A 15,100-nucleotide genomic window follows, 5' to 3' on the forward strand; every position below is an offset into this window, starting at 1 on the left:
TATTCTGCCCTGCGATGGACTGGCGACCTGTCCAGGGTGTATCCTGCCTTCCGCCCAATGATAGCTGGGATAGGCTCCAGCACCCCACCGCGACCCAGAAGGATAAGCGGTTTAGATGATGTATGTTTGTATGTATGTATGTATTCTGCAACAAGTCAGGCTAAACAAATCCCTGTCATCCAGATGAGCTCATTTAGCTAATACAAGAGCCCTGATGCTTTGGAAATTATATTTATCATTTAATCTGTTGATTATCTCTTCGTATGATGCCACCAGTTTTGGGTAGTAATAGACAATATGCAACCTAAATTACATACTCTGATAGAATAGGATACCTTTAAAAATATTCAAGGTCAGATTGCAGTTACTTCAGAATTACTATTATTAAAGATTCAATTTTTGATAAGGTGGCTTCAATAAATTAGTCTATTCTTAGTTTATTGATTGTGCCCAAAAACTGCTTAATAGCTGTGTCATGATGAATGATTACTTGTGAGAAAGAAGGACGGCAGGGGGATATTAGCGTTATATCTTAAGATGATTTGAACTTTATGAAACCAAAAAACATGAAATTTGAGGAATACTTAAAGCAGGGGTGTCCAATCTTAGCCACAAAGGGCTGGTGTGGCTACAGGTTTTCAGTCCAAACAAGCTAGAGCACACCTGACTCCACTTAAGGTGACCTCCTGCTTTGTTGGAGTGAAAACCTGCAACCACACTAGCCCTCTGCGGATAAGATTGGACACCCCTGACCTAAAGCTTTTTCCTCTGGAGTGATGCGCAGTAAGCAGAGTTCAGGGCATTGTTAACTTGAGTTTCCAACAGTACCACTAAAGCTGGTCACTTCAGACCACAGTGTCATGGTACAACAATATAATATGAAATAGTGCCTTTTTCACTTTCACAGCATATATCTGAAGGCCTGATAATTATTTTTCTAAAATATTCACAGCGTATCACAAACATTTCTTTGGTCATTTTCTAACACCATTTGAAAATTCCAGCTGTCTGTTAAATTGCATGAACTTTTGATGATGAATGGACCAATCAAAATGGTCCAAAATTACTTAACATCTGATTACATTGATGTACATTACAGTAAGGATTTTTTTTTACTTCCATTTAAGAGATATGAAGGACAAAATGCATGATGTAGTTCACTGTTGCAGTTTAAAATTGAGTCACATTGACAACTGCACAGCAGTCTGCAAGGTGAGATACTGCAGCTGAACAGGACAAATATGGGCTCCGGAGATACAATTAGCCTACAATACTCTGCTGGGAGATACTCTTTGTATGTCAGATAGATGGCCCTCATCATGAACTGTGAAGTCTGCCATTAAGAATTCAGTCCCTCTCCTCTTGATCTCCCTCCAGGGCCTGGCCTCAATAACAAGCAACTCTGAGAGAGAAGGTGGAAGGAGTTCGATCTCATCTAATGAATTCTACCGGCCCATGTGTTAATCTGATGTATTCCACCAATTAGATGTAATTGGAGAGCCGAACACTGGAAACGCAGGTTTCTTATGTATTCAGCATTAGCGCAGAGTCAAGTAATAGGACGTTTCTTCCCTGGAACTGAAATAACGAGTGAAGGCGCAGTGGCCAGGAGAACTAAGGGGATTGTTGGAGGAACTGTTTTAGAAGTCCATGCAGTCTTGAAATAAGGGTAGAACTGTGTGACCTAGCTGGGAGCAGATAAAATAAGAGGCCAACAGAATTAGCATGATTTGCTATGGGCCGTCATGTAGCAGCTGTACAGAAACACCTGTTTTGTTGGTGCACATTGTAGGTGTACAGTTAGCAACTAAAGCTCATCTTTTTCCATGCGTAATATATGTTAGTCATCCTCTAGATCCTTCATTCGTGGTCAGTTTCTGTTGGCTGGGTAGTTTTGTTTGGTGAACTATACTCAAACGAGCCTGATATACTCTCACCTACACCACACCCTAACATCCCACCACCATGTCAGTGTCAATGCTGTGTTGGGAATGGTCCTCCACCCAGGTAATATCTGGTCAGAGGTGATCCTATGGTGGTTCCTTTCCACTGATAAATGAGGTAATGGGTCACTGACAAAATGTTCATAGCAACGCATGGACTACACTGAAAAACTGCGCATGCAAAGTGTACTCACACGGTAGGTGTTTCTGATAAAATGGCCGAGTAGGTGTACCTAATAAACTGGGAAATTAAGTATATATTCAGTTAATGCTTATTTGAGAAGCTAATCGAAGTCTGTGTAAATATTCCACAGCCTGACTGCAGTCTTATACAGTGCCATGCAAAAGTCACCAACTACCCTTCATTTAATTAATTTCCAGTCATTATGATCAATAAGTTATTTATTTTTCATGACTTATTTATTGGGAGATTAGATGTGAGACTGAAAAAGGAAGTGGAAAGTCAAAGGAAAATAAACAACAGGAGATTCCAAAACTATAATTCAAAATCAAATACAAACAAAATGAGACCACTAAAAACAGTGCAAGACCTGGTAGACCCCCAAAAACTGTCACCATCAGACAAAGAGCACTTGTTTCTGTCCATCCTTCCACTGTGAGAAGACAACTCAACGCTATGGGACTGAAAGGATGTGCAGCTGTCAAGAAGCCCTTACTGAGAAAAGGAAACAGATAAAAAGATCAAACAAAGAAGCTGTTGCTATTCTCAGAACAATGGACCAACCATTCCAGAGTCTAGACCTCAAAACCACTGAATGTGTTTGGGATTAACTGGGAGAAGCAGAAAATACTGAACTTTAGAAGAAATCAAACATTTCTTTGAAAAACTGAAAGCAAGCTTTCCAAAAAGAATGAAAGCCATAATAAAAACAAAAGCTGGACATACTAAATACTGGAAATTGCATATAAAATTGAGCTTTCTAGGCTTAAGTTTAATGTTATGTTAAATATACCGTCACTGATAACCTAACAGGTGAAGGAAAAAACATTCTTAACATGTAATGAAAGTTAATAGAACAATTTTTTTCCACAGGTAATTTTGGACCATTTCTATTGACCTGTTCAATGTGAGATTTTAACGCAATGCATAACTGGACGTTTCATGTTATGCAAAAAACAACAAAAACAGAAATATACAATTTCTGAACAATAGTGACTAGATGTCTTCTGCTTTCTTTCTGATGCTGAAAAACTCAAAAACTTGACTGGAAATAAAATAAAAGAAGGGCGGTCCCTTTAAATCTAGAAAATGTCAGAATGACCTAGGCCCAGTAATTGGTTTCAGATTGAGAAGGAGTCTAGTCTTGCATGGCGGAGTGGAAAGATTGCTAGATTATTGTTTCTGCCGAGAGAAGCAACATGTCAGATCTACAGATCCGTACGAGAGACTCAACCCGGCAACTGCACCCATGCAATTATTCCTGATTGACTTTTCAAAACCCTTTTCTTCCAGAATAATTCATTGTTACCAAATGGATTGCCTGATGACTTCCTCCATGAGACTTTAATGTGCTTGTGCCTCAGTTCACAGGGATTCTTTGATCATGTGAGCCACAGGCTGTGACCAAAATGTCTGGCAGTGCAACTAAAAATATAAATTGGTGAGTCATTTTTTATAAATTGAGGAGATATAATAGTTGTAGTTTATGAATAGAGGATGGCCCTGACAAGCTCAGGCCTGGGTTGAATGTGAACCAGGTTCCCTGCAGGAGGTAGGATTTTATATTCGAAGAGCATTGAGCGCTCATAACAATTTGCTTGGAATCAATGCATGTGAGTGACATTCATAGTCATAGGGCCCGTCAGCAGACCCCAAGTTTCATTACACACTTCTATAATCTAAGAATAGCTCGATCAGTTTGCATTGACGTCCCTGTAATTACTGAATAATAAGCCTTAGTATGTAATAAGCCTGGGATTTTAAGGGGTTAAGTCATTCCTCAAAATGTTTGTTGGATTTAGGTCAGAGATCTAAGTGGGACACTCCAGGATATCCACCCTTTTTGTTCCCTATCCTCAGCCGTGTAGTTCTGGTTTCTTGCAATGCTGATACAGAGAGCATGCTCCAGCTTTCTTGCAGGGGAGCTGTGTTTTTTTTTTTCTTAATTAATTTTGTTCTCTGGTTCTTGGTGATGATAAATGTCCTAATAGCACAGCACTGTCACAAGCACGCCTCACCATGGGGATGGTGCTGGTTTTGGTTTCATGCTTACTGTTCTGCATTTAGGCCAAACACTTCCATTACAGTCCCCTCAGACCAAAACAGCTTTTGGCCACCTGTCCAATTTATTTTCTTAATGTTCTGCATACTTTCCTAGATTAGGAGAACCTATTTTGGCTGGACCCTGAATGTAGCCTGTGGGGAACAAAGTCACAAATATTTCATGTGACGTGTGTGAAATGCATGTGTTTACAAGTAATCATGTTTTCACTCTTGATAACACAATTTTAACATGTGAAGTACATAAGAACCACATGTGTTTTTATAAAGGGAGAGAACTCTAATAATTCGAGCTGAAAATCTGGGCTCTGTCTACTTCTTGCCTGAATGCCAGGCCCCCTTTGAAGAACAGAGATAGGACTGAGGAACAGGGAGAAGATGTGGATTTGGTGGGCTGCAAAACATTGCTACAAGAACCTTGAGTGATGGATATTTATAGGAAGCTGGATAGTACGGAGAAGGAGCGTCAAGCATGGACTTCCTCTGAAACGTTAATGCTTTTTTAACTCTATTAAAAGGGAGTGACACCTATTTCTCAATAGTTGAGATTTAAACAAAGTCATTAAGAGTAGTTTAATGTGAAATGGTTCATTGTAGAGAAATTTACAGACTTAGATTTCTTTACACAGTTGGTGTAGGAGCCAGGGCTCACCATGTCTGCAGCACAAATATACCCAATTACTTTAGTATCCAAAAGATATGTAATGTTGACAATGGTAAAATAGTGGGTACTTTGGGTACATTGCCCTGCAATGTCTCAGGCTTCAGGCCTTCATAACCAGTTTGTGTCATAATGGGTTAGACGTCTTGTTCCCGTTACCATTTCTATGGATTCAGACTTGGTGAGTGTCTCTAGAATGATGCATTTCAGATTAAACCACTCTGAACTACTGTGTTTACATCTCAGCAATTGAATTATGCAGAATTTCTAAAAATAGGCAGAATTCCCCCATAAGTTGTTACTAAGTCCCTCTTTATAGCAGTAAGTCATTTATTGGTACTTTCATTGTTGAGATAGAGATTCGCACTTGTCACCAGGAAGTGTAAACTAGTTTTCAAAAAATATCCAACCAAAAAAAATCCCACCCCCTTTCAGCCCTCCTTCCAAAGCCACTCTCCTAAAAACACATGAACGTGCATGGCCTATGGAAATATACACACAGGTTACATACAAGATAAACATAGCTAGCTGGCTTACACCTACAGCTTAGCTAACATTAGCAGACTAATACATAATGTAGCTACATAAGTAGCTAGCTATGTTGGGTACATAATTTAGGAACATGACAAATTCCCCCTTGAACAAAACAAACCAGATAATTACCTGTCCAACAGAACAATAGCAACTTTGGCACACATTAATTTGGGCTTAATGAAATGACTGATTGGGGTTTTTACAGTCCTGTGGCCTCCACAAATATTGATGTTTTTAATTGTCAGAGCATTAGATTTAGGGATGTAAAGAGTATTTCAAGAAAATCTAACAAAAAATCTTTCTTAAATAAATTAGCTACTCCACCTTTAATACTTCTGCTGTTTGCACCTTGGCCATCTCAGTTAATCTGTATTTCCTTGTTAATGAAGGTCTTCTGATCCATCTCCTCTTCAGTCCAGTGTAGAAAGACCCCTGATGTGGACTGAAAAAAGAAATCTCCTAAAAATCTCTGTAGTTTCTCCAGGAGAACAATGTGGTCAGATGGAGGGCTAAAGTAGACTTTTGCTGAAGTCTCCTGCTGCTCAGATATTTAAATCACTCACTGGGCTCAAATTTTCGGGCAGAATAACGCTCATGTTTATCTGCTACTGAGCTAAAGACAGAAACCGAACCATTTCTCATACAAGATTAAGAGTTTTGATGCTATGAATATGCTATTATAATTTTTTCTGGGCCAGGAGTATCTCATGTCTCTTTTTCCTCTAATGCTATTTCTCCTAAGGAGAGCCACCATTGTTGCCTTATACATTATTGCAATGAACAAATGAACTGCCCGTTCACTGTGTGCAATGTATTCAAAGCTTTTTGCTGCTGCTCTCTAAAGATGTTATAGCAGCCAGAGCTTAGAACTTTTAGTATTTTTGTAAGATCTGTGATGTGTCTCAGTGAATGCATTTTCATGTTGAAAACATGATGAAAACACACCCAGTTAATATTTTATTTATGGTAATGTGAACACACACACACACACACACACACACATTTTCTAAGCCACTTATCCTTCTGGGTTGCAGGGGGAGCTGGAGCCTATCCCAGCAGAAGGCAGGAAACACCCTGGACAGGTCACCAGGGTGATGTGAACATACGATTGTAAAAGTGCACAACTGTGGGATGTAATTGTGGTCAGCCTAAAAGTGATTATATAATGATAATGGTGAGAGGCATAGTCTACATGATATCACATATAAAAATTATTAATATGTATATATATATATTTTCATTTTTATTTTATTATATTATTTTCAGATGGCCAAGGCTGTTTTTTCTGCCTAGGCCAAAAGTTAAAAATTCAATCATTTCCACTTCTAATTTTGTCTCAGACACTTTGGAAAATTCACTGTTTCGGGAAACACTTTCCATTTAAGCAGTTTCTGTGGTTGCTTGTCATCGGGGCTGTTCTGAAGGTCCTAATGATAAAGAATTAGCCCTCCTGCAGCTCCAACCAGGCTCTTATATAAGGTACATCAAATCACACAAATGCCGATCCTGTCCTTTGTGGAACTCAGTCACTTTGTCTGCGACCTTTCTTTCAGAAATGTCAAAGCTGAGTATTACACTGTGGAAGAAGAATTGCAGAAGAAAGCCTGCTGGATAGGGTTGAAGGACAGGCCATTAAGGAATGAACATTTACAGAACCTTCATACACGCTGGCCTAAATTCACAGGATCTGGTACAACAGGGTGATACACACAGACACACAGCTAAAAGGCAGGGTGAGTGGAAGCTACAACACCATTACCTTCAAAACACTCCAGCTCAAGGGCTCTCAAAGTCATGCAACTGTCAGAGATCACCTTAACTGACAGAATAAAGGCCGTGGCCATTATGAAACTAGAGAACTGAAGAGTACTTGAAAGTCATACACAGCAGGAGAACTGTATATGGTCAAGGACGGAGATCAGATTGTGCTTCTTATAAAGAACCATGACCAGAGGACATTATTGTCATGTTCAGAGAGAAACCAGCTTTCGCACAAATGATTTATTTAAAATGCTCATATGTTCATACACTAAGGATGACCTATACCACTGATTCTGTTTTTGATCTGATACTAAGTCATACTAGTATACTGATGCTTATAGCTTCTGTGCATAGGAAAAAGTGAAATCCTTGTGATTTCTACAATATCTGCTACCAATAACTGTAGATATTAAATAAGTATATTTGAAATGGTTAGTATTAGCATTTGTAAACAGCTTTGAGCAGTTGTACACATAATTTTTATTAAAATACGAAAAAGTTCACTTAATTTCAGATAAAATGTCTTTCGGTAGTGACATTTTTTGAAGTTACACACTGATTTTCAGACTTTGGGACACATTTGCTTCAAACTATTGGGATCTAACTACTCAACATGTGGCCATGAGGGACAGGGATGCAGTCGCACTCCCTGCTCTAAAACACGGGGGTGGGGCTCTGTCTACAGACTAAAGCTCTTTGTGTTTCGGTGGTGACATGAAAACGTGGGACAGCATTTTTTTAAATAAAGTATTTTATTTTGATTAATCCAGATCTTTACTTAGAAAAAATCCAAAATTTCTTATACAAAATATACAAATATAAAAAAAAAATAGATTGCAAAACTTTTACTTACTTTACTTTAAATTTAGTGGTGAGGGTTTGAGACAGACACCTCCCAGAAGGTATCCTATAAATGATGATTTTGTATGTGGGTCAGTGACAAACAAAGTTGTCAAAATGACAGTTTAAAAGAAATCTTTTTTTAAATTAGCATGTGTGTATCTGCATATATATTCCATTTATATTTATGTGCATTTTATATCTGAAATATAGTTGGTGTTATCAAAGCTTTTAATTGCCTATTTCAGTTATTTAAAAAATGTGCTTGTTGTGCCACCTGATTTTTCAGACTAATTTCAAATTAAACAGGCATCTACTTACACACTTGAAGTTTTGAGTCTGTACTTTAAAAAAACCATGACTCACAAATGACTTTATTTACAAAATTTATGAAGGGGCTACTGACCTTGGCATTGCACCATGAAGGTCACTTAGGGTCTTCTTTCTGATAGCCTGGTCCTCTTTTGTAAAAGCATGTCAAAATAAAAGTAACATTTTTAGAAAGTAAGACCTTGCAGACAAAAGTTTTTCAGTCAGTTGAGCACTTTTAAAGTTGTCTTATTTTGCAACATGGATTTTATTCTAAAATTCTCAAACATCATATCTTGCCAAACTATTTAATATAGAATTGTATATAACTAAATTATCATTTTTGATAGTTTACTTATATTACATATATGGTTGGACAGTTGCACCAACTGACATTTTCAGACCTTAGGCAAAAAGAAAGAATTTATTTTTTATGGATGCACTAAAAACTATTTCACATAAAAGAGTTATTGTTGAATAATTTGATATATGTCATGTATTTATAATTTTTTTGTGTGTGTAAGGGACAAAAAATGCACATTATGTCAGTGACCCATATATTTATATTACTATCTCTATTAATGGCTTGAGTTTAAATAGATCATAATATAATACAGAACAGGAGTTACTTTAGCTATTAACCCTTGTGCTGTTGGGGTCTGTGGGACCCATTTTCAATGTTTACCAAAAGAAAAAAATGACGCGATTTATTATTATTTCAACCTCAGCTTCCTTCACCTTTGCTCATTTTCTGTGAAGAACATATAAAATAACACATTTTCAATGACTTCACTCTGTTCACCCCCTACACATTTATATTACACGTGTGGTGTTGGGTGAACCCGCGGGGAGTAAAAGTGTGGAGGTGCTGTGTCCTTCACTCTGTTCTCCTCCTACATGGCCTGCTGTTAGTGTGTGTGTTTATGTGTTTGTATGTGCGTATGCATGTGTGAGGGTGGACAACATGGACAGGCTGCTGACTGGCTATAGCTGCTAAAGGAAAACTCTACGCCACTTGTGATATTTTAAACATCTGGTATCTTTTACATAGATTGTTATGGCTGTATTGATTTCAAAAAACAATAATGCAGTGACTCCGCCAGACCATTGAATAACAAACACATCAACACCACACAAGAGTTAAATACAGATATTTGACCAGTAAAAACTCTGCAAGACAGGCAAATTCGAATCCTGGCAGACACAATGTCAGAAAAAGTACCTATAAACCTCTAAATAATAGAATCCGCCAATTAACAGGGGTCAGAACCTAAACTCTGCTGCAAAAGCATGTCTTTTTTTAATGAATGTAGGACTGTATACTGAAGGAAATGTGCTGTTTAAACATAAACAGCACATTTAAACATAGCCAACAGCTAGACTAGCGTAAGATATAAGTTACAAAAAGTTACTCTGTACGCTCTCATTCAAACAGATAGCAGACATGCTCAATGATGTCTATATAAAATTGATCATTATTACAGTATCACTTTATTTTGATAGTCCTCTGTAAATGCTTTTAGATGCTTTAATTACCATTCAACTAAATATCTATTACATGCAAATAAACTTGAAGTTGAGTGTAAAGGGGCCTATTAAACCTAACCATAACTTTAACAATGATGATAATCATTGTATCATCAGAGAGTTTGTTAATTATAGGTATCTGTAGATCATCTATAGGGGAAAGCGTGACCATCTATACAGATCTGACAGTCAGTAAAGACATTATTTGCTATTGCCATTTTTTCCTACTTTACATTGTTCTTCACTGTTATTTGTTGGCAGTTTTCCTCATGAAGTTCTTCTGTTGATATGTTTCATGAACAGTGCACTTTTCATTTGAATGAAGTTCTGTAATTCTCAACGTCTTTCTTGCAAAGGATTGTACATCATTTTTGCAAAGGATTGTTTATCATTTTTTATTTGCTGAGTAAAATGTTCTCCCCAAAGTAAAAACTGTATTCTGAAAACTGTCTTTTTGAAATGTAACATGCACTTAATGCATTTCTGACTATATTTCCATGTACTGAATCCCGTTATATCCCAACCCTGGGCGTGGCCTTCTGCAACACAATTCAGAATCTGGTATAAAGGATACAGTTTGCTCAGATATTTTAAACTTTTTTTGGATTCAGTCAGCATTAAAGACTCTTCAGCAGTCTGTTCTTGAGCCCCGTTTATGACAGCAGATCACCAAACAAAAGGAACTGGAGTTCTAATATGCTGGATGGCTGACGAACTTTGTTATTTTGATTGCGAGTGACACTGGCACAAAGTCTGACGAGTAGACTCACAACGATTGTGCGTCACATCTAACATTAGAACAAACAGGAATTACGAAGGACAGAGCAAACATCAAGCCAGGCATAAAATCAGACCCTAAAAAAGGACTGTAGGAATCAGGCACTTAAGGAGATGGGCGTGAAAGTGCAGACACTGAATTGCTGTGAAGCTGTCCGCTCCAAGGGCGAACTACAGCCTGTTGTTAAGTCTGCAGAAAAATTTATTGACTGTAACATCCTCTCTGCTGGATATCTGCACAAATCCATGATAAAGAAGCGGGCCAAGAAGGCTGCCAGCCGCTACCACCCAGGATACCACCTGTTTCAGAAATGTTCCTTTAGAAATGTAAAGGTCAGGTTCCACAAGCTCAATGGCAGAGATGGAGTTTTTGAGTAAAAAAAGCGAAATAAATGATATTTCAGAGTTGGACATCTAGACATCAAAACAAGCCAGATTTACAACCAATATGTCAAACCTATCACATGAGCACATAAAGGCTAAGAATAGAAGCAGCTATTATTCTTGTCCTGGTTTGAACGCCAACTGTGATGAGGCTGTTTCAGGCCTGGGCTTTGTCTCTCTGGATTGAGGAGGCGATTAAGTTTGCCTTCAGCTCCAGCAAGGCTTAGCAACCCGTTCTCAGTTACGCTCCCTCTCCAGTATAGCAAATGAGTCCTCAGAGGCTTCATTTCAGGGTGTCTTTTTCCTGTGTGGCTGGCAACGCATCATACATTACTGTCTACATGACACAAAAATCCTTGAAGTGTCAGACGAAAGACAAAAAGAATATTTGATGTCTCTGAAGTACATGCATAAAAAAGACGGTTCTTCAAGGGTTCTATATAGAACCATAAACACTCAAAGAACCCTGTGCATGATTAAAGCATTCCTCAGATTGAAGGAAAATGTGCTGTAATTAGTTTTATATAGAACCTTTTTTAAAAAAGGTTCTACTATAGTTACAATGTAAAGCTTCTAACAATGGAAGAACGCTTTTTGGTGAAATACAGAACCCCTTTCAAAAGGGTTCTATATAGAACCAGCTACAGCACATTTTCCATCAATCTGAAGATCCTTTTCATGATGCAAAGAAATGCAAAGAGTTCTTTGAGTGTTCTTAGTTCTACATAGAACTCTTGAAGAACCATCTTGTTTAAGAACATAGCAAGCCAGTTTCAGCCTCTTTACCATATTTGGCTATTAAGCCAGACTAAAAAAGAGTTTCATTATGTGGCAGATTACAGTTTAAAAGAGTTAAAAAGTCAAAAGTTTGAGAACACCTTGCTTTCTTTTTGAGATTTTTGTTTTCGTAATGTAGTTAAATCTCACCCTGTGTTTTTTCCTTGCATTTTGCTCCAAAAATGCATCAAATGTACTTTCACTGGCTGCTATCCCATCTCATGTTGGGCCTATTCAACATTCGTCAGTAATGTTACAATCTGTTTTGACCAATAAGAAACAGTATTAGTCATTCCAAACAAAATGACTATCTGTCCTGACTGATTGAATTCTACTCTAAGGGCAAATGTGTGTAGATGTGGATGAAATATTAACATTTCACTTTAGAGGGGGATCACTGGCAGAGGGTCGTGGCTCAGCATGGAGGGCCTGCGCTTAACATTGCCATGGAAACAGGCTGCGGAGCTGCATGGGCCGTTCCCACACACAGCCAGCGGCTCTGCAGCCTCTCCAGCCTGCGTTTCCCTCGCACAGATGAATAAAACAGCAGACAGCGCGGCTACTCTTCTGCACTGTGACACTTACTCGAGAAATTCTGTCCACGCTGCATATATATTTGTAAATTATAGATTTATTTTAATTGCTGCATTTTGAAACAGTGCTACTAGTTGCACTAATATATGTACTAGAGCTGTAAATCTTTGACCTGATAATGATTCGATTCATTTGTGATTCTTTAAGAAACCATTCAATGCATCATGATTCAATTATTTTGGTACTATTCAAAATTATTTAAAAAAATGCAGTGATTAAACAACTGTGACTACTTTTTCATACTTATTTTTAAATTCAAATAGCACAAAAATTTGGCCAAAAACTGAGTGAGGTTGGACAAGCTTGACAGAACTCTAACAAAAATCTTTTTTTCCCCGACATAACGTTGAATTTCTAGTTTAAAATGCCATGCTACTTAGTTGGACTGTGTTGCTGTCTAAGACCCCCAAAACAGTCCACACTTTTGCTCCAACTTAACTCACAACAAATAGGGATGAAGGAATCTAGGGGGCCCTGAGAACAAGGCTGGGAAGCACTGGTTTATTTTGTATTTGTATTTTGGCTGATTTTGGCCTGTCATCTGTATTTGTGCTGTTGTTATTCATTTAGAGAGAAGTGTTTTTATCTTCCCAAGCTTCACTTATAATCCTATGTAAAGCACTTTGAGATTTTGCAACTAAAATGAAAAGTACTATATGAGTTAACGTTTATTTTTTATTACTTATATCATTATTTCTCATTATGTTAGCAGGTATTTTTCTATAAAGCTTGTCCAACTTCATAACAAGAAAGCATCTGTGGGGGGAACAAAAACAGGTCAAATGAATATGATTAAAAACTGATAAAACTGATTATAAGATTCCAAAATATGTGCAGTTCAATTACCACTTCCGTCACAATTCACTGATAGAGGTTTACAGCCCTAGTATGTACTTGTGATACCAGGAATAGATGAAAATATTGGAGGAAATGTGAGTTGCTTCCATGTCCTCTTGTGCTCTGATTATCAGACATGTAAGCCTTGGAGTATCATCACTTACTTCTAATCAAATGAAATCCATTCATACACTATCATTTAATTTGAGAGGTTGATATCTGTCAGTAATTTTGTTATCTAATTTGCAGAGTTATTATCTAAAAACTGTGGATAGATTTATAGACCATTAAGCATCACAATGTTTATTGATAAAATTCACTGGAAAAATAAGCTTCATCCACTCCTGGTTGAGGTGTGAATCCCTTAGAAGGCTGCAGTGATACATTTGCCTCCCAAAAGCCTGGAACAGCAAAACAGTCGATAATTTCCTCCACGTCTTCTGCTCCTATGACTCTATAACAGTGTTGTGTCATCACAACCATGATGAATTTAAAATGACAGTGATTACAGCTCAGCTTCTAAGAATGGACAGCAGAGTTTCAAAACCTGTAATGTTTACATGGTACATCAAATCTTATATATCTTATATTGCAAAAAAGAAAGGAAAATTTAATTTCCCATGATATTGCCCCTTTAAACTCAATTTCCTCCAAAACAAAACTGAATGAAGAAGCATTTCTGGGCACCTTGAATTACTTTCCTGGATGCAGTGGTGTGCAGAGTCAGGACTGGTGTGAATTACCTCCAGTGGATTATGCTGCTCTGTAAACTTCAAACCTGGTGGGAGGATTTCGAATCGAAGCAGAATTTAGCATTTCCTTCTCATCTCTGTAAACCTCAGCTCAAGTGTCTGAAACCAGAAGCACGGAGACATTAGGATGTATTGGGTGCGCTGAATGTTGCAGAGGAATGGATCAGAGCGCAGCTTGAGTCTGTCTTACTGAGACATCCAGAAGCAGCTGAAGCTTTCCCTGCGCTGAGCTCCGTGTTTGAACAGCACACGTCGCCTCTGCTGATTGCAAGGAATAAACCGGCTTTAATCCCTCTCCTCGGCCTCACAAGATGCTGCTTGGAAACTGCACTCTCTCTCGCTCTGAATGCTAAACCTACATGATTCTCAACCCAGAGGAAATTACTTGCTTAAATGTGAAGTTGCTGCTGAGGTAATTGGCCAAATATTACACAAGCTGATTAAATTTCTCAGCAGGTTTTAGAGAGAGAAACTGAGTGAGTGTAGAAGGACTTGGATTCAAGTAGTAGACACTAAACAAGAACAAGTGCTGGGCTTTAAAGATAATCTGCATCTCTGATCTCAATCTGCAGTATTCTCCTTAAAGATGTACACTGTATGGCCAAAAGTATGTGGACACCTGACCATCAAACCTATGTGAGCTTCCCACTCCAAAAACATGTGGAAAAATTAGGACACCCCATTAAAACCTTTGTCTTTTTAACATATGTAAAAACGTGGATTTTCAATCTTCATTGTAACAATATTGAGAACCTCAGACCATTCATTTGTTTTGCTCTTGATTTTTGAAGTGAGTGATTTCACTATGGCGAGATCCAAATAGCTCTCTGAGGCCTTCAAAGTAAAGGTGGTAGATGCATATGAGTCTGGGATTAAAAAAACTAGAAATCTGTTCCATTGTCCAGAAAATTCTTTACAAGTGGAGAACATTTAAAACAACAACCAACATGGCCAAATCAGGCCGTCATAGCAAGTTTAGCCCAAGAGCAGACTGCAAGATGAGTAATGCAGTTTCGTACAATCCTATAATGTCATCACAAGACCTACAGGTAGCTCTTGCCACAGTTGATGTCAAAGTACATGCATCTACCATCAGAAAGAGACTTCACAGGTTTGGGGCTGTTTTGCTGCAGCAGGGCCTGGCAAGCTCTCCATCACAGAA

This window comes from Colossoma macropomum, unplaced genomic scaffold (assembly GCF_904425465.1).
Source record: "Colossoma macropomum unplaced genomic scaffold, Colossoma_macropomum, whole genome shotgun sequence".
Classification (NCBI taxonomy): domain Eukaryota; kingdom Metazoa; phylum Chordata; class Actinopteri; order Characiformes; family Serrasalmidae; genus Colossoma; species Colossoma macropomum.